This window comes from Hesperophylax consimilis, chromosome 31, assembly GCF_061612785.1.
Source record: "Hesperophylax consimilis isolate HC1 chromosome 31, BYU_Hcon_1.0, whole genome shotgun sequence".
In the NCBI taxonomy this organism is placed as follows: Eukaryota; Metazoa; Arthropoda; class Insecta; order Trichoptera; family Limnephilidae; genus Hesperophylax; species Hesperophylax consimilis.
Genome location: NC_142866.1, coordinates 4,249,588 through 4,262,245, shown reverse-complemented (window position 1 = coordinate 4,262,245; position 12,658 = coordinate 4,249,588). Strand labels below are relative to the sequence as shown.

General features: G+C 31.0%; 1 long non-coding RNA gene across 1 annotated transcript in view; it reads right to left on the bottom strand.

Moving 5' to 3' along the window:
- The window catches only part of LOC149409355 (uncharacterized), a 115,690-nt gene that overhangs the window by 91,489 nt on the left and 11,543 nt on the right, over positions 1-12,658 (bottom strand). The gene's annotated exons all lie outside the window — the stretch shown is intronic.

Below are 12,658 nucleotides of genomic sequence, written 5' to 3'. Positions count from 1 at the left end.
TTACAAAAAATTCTTGTTATTTAATATTGTATCGTTGTTTATTTTTAAATCAGGATTACAGAAATACAAAGTTGAAATTAATTAAGCCTTACTAACGTAGTCTATTAATTTACTATTCTATTGTAAATTTTATTTATTTATTTTTCATTGTGTTATCATTGTACTTGTTACTTGTAAATCACTTCAGCTACTTAATTTTTCAGATATTCATCTACTCATTTTGTTCATTGTTTATAATTACATCTGAAATTATCACTATTATTTCCCACACTATACAAATATTCTCATGTGTACTTTGTTATAATAATTATAATGTCATTTATCACTTTCATGTAAAAGTCGTATTTCGGTGTTCAAATATAAATAAATAAATAACGGGAAAGTTTTTAATAGAATTTAAGGCGAAGCACTACGTAATGTAATATTTTAAATTGAGCCGCAATATCAATAACAACCCTTACGTCGATGGCGATAAGGTTTAAATTCCCGCTTAACACCATCCGCCTGTTTTTTGCAAGAAAAAAACATGGCCAAAAAGTGCCTTTTATTTTATTTTGTGGATGTTCAGACATAAATATTTAATATTTTTCCAATCATTTTATAATAACTTAATTTGCCACACTATACAAAAAAATCATAACCGAAAATGGGTTCGTAAGTAGGAGATTTTTAACTTTAAAGCAGTTTTCATAGGTCTTATACATTATTTTTTCTGGGCTTATAAAAAAACTTATCAAAAAATACTCGATTATTTCACCATAGGCCAAGATGTATTCTACTCGCAGTATTGAATTAAAGCATCTGAAACATTTCTAGGCGACCAAATTTTCAAACCAAAAACACATGATTTTAAATTACTACGTAGTGCGTCGCCTTAAAGAAAGAAATCATTTATATATAAAGTTATGAATACATTCTTATTAGTTGTGCTTATAATGAACGGTGTATAAGTAATGCGTATTATTGTAAGACTATTTAGAATTTGTTTTAGTAATTTACGTTTAAAAATTACCGCAAATTTCTACCATTTTCTAATAATTTATATTCCCTTGAATACTTTAACTTTTCGCTCTTCAAAACATATTTATATTTTTCTAAGATAATCTCTATTCAGATGCCAAGTTGAAAAGTAATTATATGAAAAACATTTGACAAAATTATAATAAAAAAAACAACTAGTCATTTATTTATTATTTCTTTATTTACCCTTTTTATATGCCCAGGGGACTTTTAAATTTGGGTACATGTTTACAATTTGGTTCATAAGGGTTACAAAAACTGTTTGCAAAAATAATTTATTACATTACAGTTTGGACAATCGGATAAAATAAAAAAATAACAATAAAACGATAACTTAGTAAAAACCACTTAGTAAACAGCACTAGTTATTATTTAATTTTAAATTATAATTTCATATCACAAAGTATCTGCTTCATAGGAACAACAATTTTTTTAAATATTTTAAAGATATGTATAAATACGCGACGCTTCTTTAAATGCCACTTTTTACCAAGCATTTCAAATTAGTGGTGTTGTATTAAATATTTTCACAACAGTCAATTGCGCTTATTTATTATGATCGTTTGTAATTGAAGCACGCTTCATCTGTCAGTATATCTCTTTATCCTGTATCATCTATATCCCTATATGTATTTAAGGTTGTTGGATATCCTATATCCCTTTCAAACCATCTTCAGTAATCTACTTCTTCTTTTTGAACACTAATAACGGAGCATTAAAGTAAAGATTATCCAAATTATGGCGTTTCATCGGATAGCTACATGAATGCGATAAACAGACCCACCCGTCACCGACAAGCCACCCCCTTTAGGTGCAGTGACGACAGCGGTGACCCACTTTTCTACTCGGTAATTTGTTTACAAAAACCTTTGAGCTTGAATGCAGTTGAATTAAATGAAAATTTTTTGCTCGATTCTCCGACCATAACATGATTAGCAATTTTCTTGCAGACATTCTATTAGTATTTAAATCTATTCGACATAGCCTCAAGTATAATTTACATATAACATGATTAGGTTGACCTAGTTGTTACGCTGTGTCCCGTTATCATTTGTTTTCAAGAAGCTCTCTAAAAATAATTATTTTTAGCATGTCAAATCAAGTAGACATCTCCGTTAAAAAAGGATAGTACCTACTATGTAATACGCATCGAGGGTATTATACGAATTTTTCAGAAAGATTTAAGTCATAAAAACTTGGTCCGAAGATAATCGCATTTAAGACATTTTGTTTAAGTCCCCTCATTCCGAATTTGTACTGATTTATAACATATTTCTCTTTGACAGTTTAATTTTTTAAGTTCATAAAAAAAATAAATGTTATTTTTGAAGATAATATCAATACATTTGTAGGAGCTGAAACGGTATTATATGAAATTCCCTCAATAGAAAATAATCGCAAAGTAAGCTCTGAAAATTATTAAAAACACGTTTCATTCTGTTATTTAATATGTTATAGGTATGAAAAAAATGGTTCCATGCTAACTCAACACAGTGACTATTCAACACATTTTTCAAAAGTGATAAAAAGTCATTAAAAACGATAAAAAAGTATTTTTTTTAACCTAACCTAACCTACTTAACCCAGTTAATAAAGTTTTTGTTTCATCACTTTCCATGATTTATATAACTTTTTAAATATGTGATGAATTACCATTTTTATGATTTATCCGGTAACCGAAAAAAATCGCAGTTTATCTTTAAATGGAACTTTAGCATTTGTCGAGAGATTTTCGCTCTACTTAAAACGAGTTTTGTTTTATTAAATATTTTTACCCTTTTTGTTTAATTATTACCGTTTATTAAAATTAGTTTGCTCCCTCTTACATTCTTATTTGCATATCTCCCTTTCAAACAGAGCCTAAAAGATTTTTCAAACCTACAATCGTCGTTTACTCATTCAAAAAGAATGACCTTGGTTCACAATACACATAAACTAAAATTGATTAGTTAAATAAAAAATGTTAATTCTGGAATACCCCGAGAAAAAAATATTTTTCCAAAAAGAATAACAAAATTTCGTAATTGCAACTACTAAAACGTTATTTCTTCTTTTAACACAGCAAAAACAAAACGTTATTTGTTACAAAATGTGAAAGATTAATACTAATAGGATATATATAGTCATAGTCGATAAATTGCTTGAAATATATTCAATAGTTTTCTGTGACTAGATCTAGAGAGCTAGGTTTTTCTCCAATTCCTTCCATTCTATCGAGGTTCTGTAGTCCCACTGGCTCGGAGCAGTTAGGACTATTGTGCGTTATTCACAAAAAAATAAAACTTTGTTCATCGAGAAAGCATCGTTTTCAAAATGATCACGAAAATTGATGTAAATAATACCTACATAATTGTATATATTCCAACGACTACAACTTAGGAATCTTCCGTCAATTACCTCAAAAAGCGTCATCCTACCCATGTATTAATTTTATAAATAATTTGCTAGCAGAAATTCATATTATTAATTTGAGAATCTACTCAAAGGTAATCTTATATACATCAATACATATAATTACGCCACAAATTTACTCACTTCGATTGCGTCTGAACAACATATTTTTTCCATAATAAAATATGAGACGCTTTTCTATGGAAATTCAGCTAAAGTTGTATATGTTAAATATAAAAAAATATGTTTGAGAAATATGTCGGCCTCGGAAAACATAAATATACCTAGACCTACAAGTAATACCAGATTATTATTAATAAGAGAACATTGTCCACTTAAAAATACCCAAGTATTTAGTTAACAAAAAAAATATCTTGATCCACTTTGCGATCCACCGGTGACTTTCTTGACTGACCCTAGCTTTCTAACACCCAATGATTTTCTATGTTTTTATTTGAAAAAAAAAGAAACATCAAAAATGTCACCGGAGACCAAAATTTCGAGTAACATTTTTACTCAAATTAATGTCAGGAATCACACGTTTAAATAAGTCAAGTACGTCTCTTAACACCATGTACATATAGGTTATAATATGAGTGCATAAATAATATATTTACATTACAAAATATATTTATGTTCGCAATCTCACCAATGAAGAAACTGGTTCTTGTGCTTGGAAAATATGGAAACTCTATTTAAAATTTGTTTGTTTAAATCCTTTATTATTAAGTACCAATATGTATCTCTTATATAGTAATTACTAACTGACTAACGTTGCTCGACATTCTTCTACTTTCAATAAACATCTATTTATTATATACAGGGTGTCCGGAAACTCGTAGTACAAGCGGGAAACTGGTGAATCTACATCACATTTGGAGTCGATTTTGAAGTATATATATTTTTTATTTGAGCTTTCGTTATCGAGTAAATCGAGTTTGAAGTTGATTTTTTTTTTTTTATTTTTTTTTTTAATCAAATTCTTATAAATTATTACTGAAGATCAAAGTACCCAACTAATTAAAACTATTTGAAAGTAAAACAAATGAAGAAACTCGGATTTGAAGCATTATTTTGAACTCACCCTTCATTTAACCCGGTGTAATCATAAAATATTTCTGCTCTGCAGGGTTAAAACATCTGTTATTCAACCCTAAACACCAGAAAAAACTTTAACCCTAAAATAGCCGAAAAATATTTTTTTTTGTTTTTTTTTTTTTTTTTGAAAATGCTCAAATCAAAAAACTTTATGTTTTTTTGGGTTCCCCATGTGGTGTAGATTCTCCAGTTTCCCGCTTGTACTACGAGTTTCCGGACACCGTGTATATTTATAAACCTTCCGGAAGAAATTCTCTAAATGATAGTGAAAAACCCTACCAAATTCCGTTGCATAGTTTAGAAGAACTGACGTACTTTATTCTATTTAAAGATTTATTTAATTTAAATTTAATTAATAATTTAAATTTAATTAAATTATAGAGATACCAATGTATTGTCACGATTACGAATTTACTAAAAGTTTATCAGGAAACGGCCTGTTATTCAATTTTAAGGTCATTATGGTCTCGGATGTTCCGAGATATTACCGAACGCTCCAGATTATTACCGAATATTCCAAAATGTTCCGGGATGTTCTGGAATGTTTGTAATGCACTCTCGAATGTTCTGTACTGTTCTAGAAATTTCTAGAGGGAGAAACTTCCAGCCCGTATATCTTCAAAGCACGCCCTTCAGGTAAAAACGGAAACCTTTTTCATGGATGGGAGATAGAGGGCTACCACGCCATATAACTCCCTTGATCGAACCTTGAGTTTTATAATATATATTGATTATTATTTCAATAAGTAAAATTATCATCAACTATTAATAATAATTTTGTTTAAAAATTTTTTTTTTGTAAAATTATTTCTTTCAATCTTTAGTTGATTGATCTAATTTTTGCCTCTTCTAAAACGGGAATCCCTTCTAGTTGGACAGTCAAAACATTTTAAAATGTATATATCGTGAACTAAATAAAATAAATATCAAGGCATGTGAGAAAATCATGACTGTTTTACGGGCATTTATTCGAAAGTGTTTGAAGAACTGTACTAGTTTTCTTCAGTACCAAAGAACGAAAGCCCCCAACTCATACGCGTTTGACATTGGTGCGGGTCATTTTGACTCTTTATCAAATAGATGTATACCTGTATACTTTTGTTATTCTTTTCTCTTGTAATAAGTTTCACTTCTCGTAAAAATGCCTTCCGCACGGCATTCCCAGAAGGGATAATCTACTGTTAGGAGCATAACAAACATAAAATATAATTTATACTCAAAAACAGCTCCCAAAATACAGGACGGAGCAATCCTCATAATTCCCTTTCGGGAAATCCTTTCTATTGAATCTGCCAGAAATCGAGCTGTATCTTAGATTTTAAAAGAAATAACACAAAATTATCATTAGTTGAAAAATTTAAAGTACTTTTTTTTTAAATGCCAACATTTTTTTATCGTCGGTGTTTTCATTTCAACTATACTAGTCCCAGCGAGATTCGTACACGACGTTATCGATCTAGTATCTACTGTCTTTTTCGTTTTCGAAAAAGATGCCTCAGGGTGCGTATAAACACGCGATCCGAACTGCTTAAAACATAAAGAGTTAAAGAGAAATATGTTTGTAAATCGGTAGAAATTGGGAATGCGGGGCTTTAAAGAAAGTAAACAATACGCTTTCTGAGAAATTTAATAATGTTAACTAAAAGTTGTTTTCAAATAATGTGGCGTACCTATACAAATTTTTCTTTTGTCTTTAAAGGAATTTTTTATTTAACTATCCAACTAAAATATTTTCTCAAATTATTTCCTACAGCAGTGAAATATAACACTAACGTTATAAAACAATTTTTCAGCTGGGAACAAACTACAAACGAAACAATCATTACTGATTTAATGAGGCATGGAAAGAAGAATATAAAAAAGATTTTCTGTAGCCGGAGTCAGAATTTTTTTTAATACTATTAAAAATTGAAAAGAGGAGCAGAGGAGAAGCAAGTTGCATCTTTACCATTGGCGGAGTAATAAACATGGCAAGTATCATTTCAATCAAGGTTTCCTATGACTTTGGCTCTAATTTTCAAAAACTCTTTTCTCAACATGGAAGAATAATTTGGAAGGGAGGAAATGACAATGTATGTAAGACCTGTTTTTTCTTTATGCTGGTTCGAAATTCGCGACTTTTGTCGATTATCCGGCTCGAAGGACCAAATGTTAAATATTTCACTCAATTCCTTTTTATTTCCAGTTCAATTTCTTTTATAATATTAAAACACAAAGACGCTTCGGTCACAAGCTGTTCATTGAAGAGTTAAAAAATTTTAAGAGAATAATGGTAACAGAAAAAAAAGAACACTGACTCTACTAAATTGACAAGTAAATAAATTGGTTGCTACGGTAAAATGAAATCTGTTGGCTATATATATTTTATATTAATTATTTATATGTACATATATCAATATTATAATTTATACATAATTATTATATTATAATTATATAATTAATTATATATAAATTAAACAGTATTACAAAGTAGAAATAAATGCATAGGGAAAAGAGGAGAAGCAAGGTACATCTTTGTCATTTCAAGCAAAGTCAAAATATTAAGTGGTTGACTTTCGCCAGAGACATACTAAGAGGATCTTTCGTCTAATTTGAACGAATAGTGGCTTTTAATGAAACCAGGTTAGATTGTGTATTTTGGTCCTTATTGTAGTGGGTACGGGCACCCTGTTTTAACTGGCCGTTTTAATGGTTCAGTAAAAATTTCTTTTTTCAAATGTAAAATCGTTTTTTTTTATTTTGACGTTGAATCTGATCTACCTGAAGAATGGCTGAAAAAAGAATTGTCATTGAGATAGTGACGAATCTTTGGAAAAAAATTATAATTTCCTGTATGAAATTTAAGATAAATTTTACTTAAGGTATATGGTTTATAATTCGATATGCAGGTATTTATGTTTCAAACTTACAAATCTTATGATTTCAAAGAATTTTTTTTTCATTTATTAAGAAAGAAAATTATAAAAATTCAAAGTATTCCGCCGCGGGGTTACTTTACGTGTAATATAATTACAATGCATAAAAAATAATAATATATCACTGAGCATAATATTATTACATAATTATATTATGGTGGACTTTAAGTAAGTAGGTATAGAGAAACCTCAGAATGTAATTTGTTAGTACGTTGTAGGTCCGCCTATTAACGAACACTCGAAACTTCGTGATGGAAGGTTTTTCATCGTTTACGTAATTTGTAATGCCGTTATCCAAAACAAAATTATAACTTTATACTTACAAATCATAACGCAGAATAAGTGTGATAATATAATAATAATAATACACACAAGTGTGTCAAAAAATAGAACTTTATTACATTTATTGTTAAGAGGTACTGAATTTATTGATTTCTTGAGTGAAAAAAATAAGTAAAAAACTACAAAGAAGATTATTTGCTAATGGTTTTAATACTCTAAGCAGACGGGTACTAATTATGTCAATCCATTCTTGTTAAGCTATAATGTAGCTGTCTTAGAATTATTAGGCAATTGAATTTTGTAAGATTGTTTACTGGGAAACCTTTGTGTTTCTTAGAGAGGTGTTATATTCATAAATAACGATTCCATGGAAAATGGCTAGATATGCGTAAGTATTTGAATTAATTGTTGCTTATTTTCTTTTCAAGTTGGTACAGATGAATTAATTTTCTCGAACTGTTGTGGAAATCTAGTAAACCTAACGTGACCCGGTGAGAAAGTGATATCAGAAGCAGATCCCATATATGAAGCTTTTAGCAGTGGGTTTTGTTCGGAGTTGGATTAGAGCCAAAAAACAAATTTTCTAAAAAAAATATTTTTGGAAAATTACAGTCTGCCCACCCAAAATGTTAATTGGTATAATTCTAGAATATTTGAAACGAATTTTTAAAAATAGTTTAAATTAAGACGAAACTTGGAGCTTAGCTGAAGCTGGAGTTTATTTTGTTAGTTTAAAAAAAGTTCTACTGAACATCATTTTCTACTTTTATCGGTGAAAGTTTTGAATAAATGCGTGTTTTATTAAAAGGTAAATGAAACAAGACTTACGAGATTAAAAAGGTTAATATTTTAGTACCTACTTCTTCTCCATAGAAAATAGAACCAGCCGCTCCTGCCTGTACAGGACCTACTCCTGAGCGATGATGAGTCTAGGCAACCCATCAAAAAGCCGTGGTGCGGAACGAGTGAATGTTTGGTGATGATTGATGATTGTTGAGACGAGCTGCTGCCAGAAAGGCGAGGAGGACTTTAAAATAAACACCCGTTTACCCTCTCCGGTTCTAACCGCACCTCCCTCGACCACCGGGGCGTAAAGAGACTTACGCGTGAACTACTGTGAGATACTTACACCGAGGGGTGATTACCTTCTTGATTTTAAACCATTTAGAGGGGAGGACTACAATAAAAAAACAGGAGCATGCAAGGAAATTCACGCACACGAGAATCAGCTGATATATTCTTAAATAGGTATTATGCCAGTGGGGAATAGTACGCAATAAATTAACTGTAACTTTACTACTACTTCAGAAAAGTACACTTTAAAGTTTAAAGCACACGCGATACCACCTGGCTTTATTACCTGCATTAAAAAGTGAGTTAAAAAATCATATATATTTTGTAAATTATCACTGGAATACAATTTTTCATTTAAAATACGTTAAGATATTCTTATTTTGATAATAATTATTTTATCTGTTAGGAAATATTAAACAAAAAGAATATTTTGAGCCAAATGGGAGGACAAACTTAAGAAACTGGCTACTGCATAATGTAACGATTTCAAGTGATATAAATATATACTGAATGGCAGTAATTCACAAGAAAAATTTTCGTCAGTGACTTGAGGTGAACTTTTTGAGCAATATTTTTTTACGATATTCAGAAAGTTTTATCAAGCTTCTTGACGAGATATATTTCTCTTTAAGTTTGGCAATTGCAATTATTACTTCAACAGAATTTTACTTATTCAAGTTGAATTACACAAAACCTACTAATTCTACAATTTTACCAAATAGTTTTCAAAGCGATTACTTTCTACATATTGATATTACATACCAAACATTTATAACAATAATAATATTTGTTTTATTCAGCTGAACATAGCGATGAATTCAATACTCTGTCTGCCATATACAGGCCCACATCTAAATGAATTACTGGATATAAGATTGAACAAAAAAAAAAAAAAAATAATAATTTATATGTTTAACATATGTATGGTATAGGGGCAAATACTCCATTTATGGTATAGGGGCGTGCCTTGCCATGGGGGATGGTCTGGACAAAAGTGTTTTCCGATTTCCGAAAGCACTGAATCTTCCCGACTACTCTGTGGCGCAACAAAGCACCGAAACGTTGCACCTTGCGAGGCGCTGCATTTCCGAAGGAGGCCGAACAGCGCCCATATGCGTGGTTATAATTACTCAGAGTGTGTTGGTGACGCCTTGTGTGTACTTTGTCCAGAGTTCTATAGTATAAATTGAAATACGTCTGGAATAGTTGCTTCTTCACCGGAATGTATTTGTTTATAGTAATTGACTGAGTGTAGCTATCGACCACTTTGCATTTGGCCTGTCCGGTTAATCCTCTCAAGACACGTGTTTGATAGTACTATTTTATTCCACCAGAGTGCTTGAGCGTTGCGAGCTGTCAAATTGGAAAAAATCAACAATCGGAAAGTCTACTGTTCTACCTACCAGTAAATACATTTTTAAGGTGAGTTTTGCGGTTATTAATTTATTCATCAAACGGTAATGTTTAACAACACATAATACTTCCACGCAAGAAGGCACTTGCTCAAAATTACCTCCACTATATTATTTCATATTCTCCCTTGCTCTGCCCCCCGGAGTGAAGTTTTAAACATCTCCGAGCAAAAAATGATCAAAGAGCATTCTGGTTATTAATATTAAAGCGCTTACTGTAGCCGGAATGCTTTACTTTGAAAAGGATGCACAACTTATACGAACTTTCTTTAGCCCGCGGAAGAGGCTAAATTAAATTACTTTTACCCAAAAACGTGGAAACACTCTCGACTGCCTACGTAATATAATAGGTAGATAAAACGGGATCTCAACCTTTTCTAGCTGTGAAATCGTTCGATCAGTGTTGAACGAACAGTCCATTAATAAAGTGAAGAAACTTAAAATATAACAAAGCAACACAATTATAGAAGATTCAAATGTAAGTGTATGTTTGACTTCCAAATTTGACAGACCGACATTGGAAAACAACTCAAATTTTCTGTAAATATGTCTTTTTAATCAATACCAGTTTTTAACATAAATGATTGTAGATTCAAGTGTTTGACTTCCAAATCTGACATATTGATTCTGGACAAGAACAATGGCTCATTTTTTTCTACACATACATGTGTATTGAATAGCGGTTTAAAATAAATTATAGTAAATTCAAATGTTAAGTTATGTTTTACCTCCAAATCCGACAGATTGATATTAGACAAGAATAATGGCACAACTCGAATTTTCGAGTAGCATAGGTTGGTCCTCTAATTATCAGCGATATCAGTTAGTTGGGTGATGATGTTGTTTTAATTCAAAATATTGAGTATGAAAATATTGAAAATTAGATTCAACTTTTTATTTAAATAACTTTAGTGTATTCAAGACAAATAGAACACAACCATTTACAAGAAAAGGTTCCTCCGTTTTTCCCGATTCTGCGAAGTTCTCTTTTATTTTTATCTCTTAAAGTAGTAAACAAAGGATTAACCTTTACTTAGAATAGTTATTACTCTGACTTAAAAATATTGTAAGCTTTGACCTCAAAATTTTTTACCTTCGAAAGTCTAAGGGCGATTTGTTTCAAGGAATTTGAACGATTCATCAAATTTCAAGATTGATTTTCAAGTTTGGTGAAGGTTATATTCAAGTTCTATTATTATATCATTATTGGCTTCATAAAACTGAAATAATAACAGAGTTTGAATAGAACCTTCACAGAGCTTGAAAAACAACTTTTAAATTTGACGAATTATTCAAATTTTGCAAAACAACCCCTCCTCCGCTATTTTGAAATTGAAAAATTTGCAATAAAAGTATTTGCATTTCATTTTAAATTTTAAGGGGTAATTCGTAAAAATAAGTCGTTGCTTAATATGAAATCACTATTTTGAATTGATCTTTAATACGAATTAGTTAACATGAAAATTCCAAAAAATATCTTTTTAAATTTAATCTTTTCTATTGTTTCGCTTGATTAAAAGTTAAACAAATTATTAAGTACTTTATAAAAAAATATAAGCTTTGACTATTAATTTTTTTTTCATTCGAAATTAATGAACGCACGATTTGAAAAACACCTATCTCAGGTTATTCGTGACAGTTTTTTAAATAAATAAAAACTACTTTTCCGCAAAGAGTGCAAGGCTGATGTAAGCGTAATGAGTAAGATTAAGAAAGGGACGCTTAGATGGTTTGGGCATGTAGAGCGAATGAGCGAAGATAGGAGTGTAAGGAGGATATATGATGCAAATGTGAATGGTAGCAGAAGTCGGGGACGCCCGAGGAAGACATGGCACGATCAAGTGAATCAGATACTAGAGTCGGGCCATGTCAAGAGTCAGAATAATAGAAGAGTATGTATGAGACGATGTATGAATGTGAATGAAGCAAGGAGTGTGTGCCAAGACCGAGTTATTTGGCGGTCCGTCCTCTCTGCCTACCCCTGCGGGGAAACGGCGTGATGGTTAGTTAGTTAGTTAGTTAGTTTACTTTTGCACTAAAATCGACTATTTCTGGACTCCGTTTGCCAAGCGGTTTTTATGCATGTAACCTGTATTCATTGTGATATAAGGCACACTAAGAATATATACATATTAAGTTTGTATATTTCAGTTAATCGATTGTTTTATTAAAAAAGGGCTATCTGAGGAATATAATATAAGGTAACACAACAGCCATCGTTTTATTTTTAATTAGTGTAAACTGAGCATCGTTATTATTTTTATACTAATTTTCTCTAATGTTACAGCATCAAAGATCAAATCATTATAGTCATACACACTCGACTTGTTGAAGCAACGGTTTTCCATCTCTAATATGAAGCCCAAAGCGGCCACTGCGTACCCTACAAACACAGAGCGCGGCTCCGCTCCGTGCCGCTTGGCGGACAGAGAGGGGAGGGAGAGAACATCGAACAATGTGTTCGCA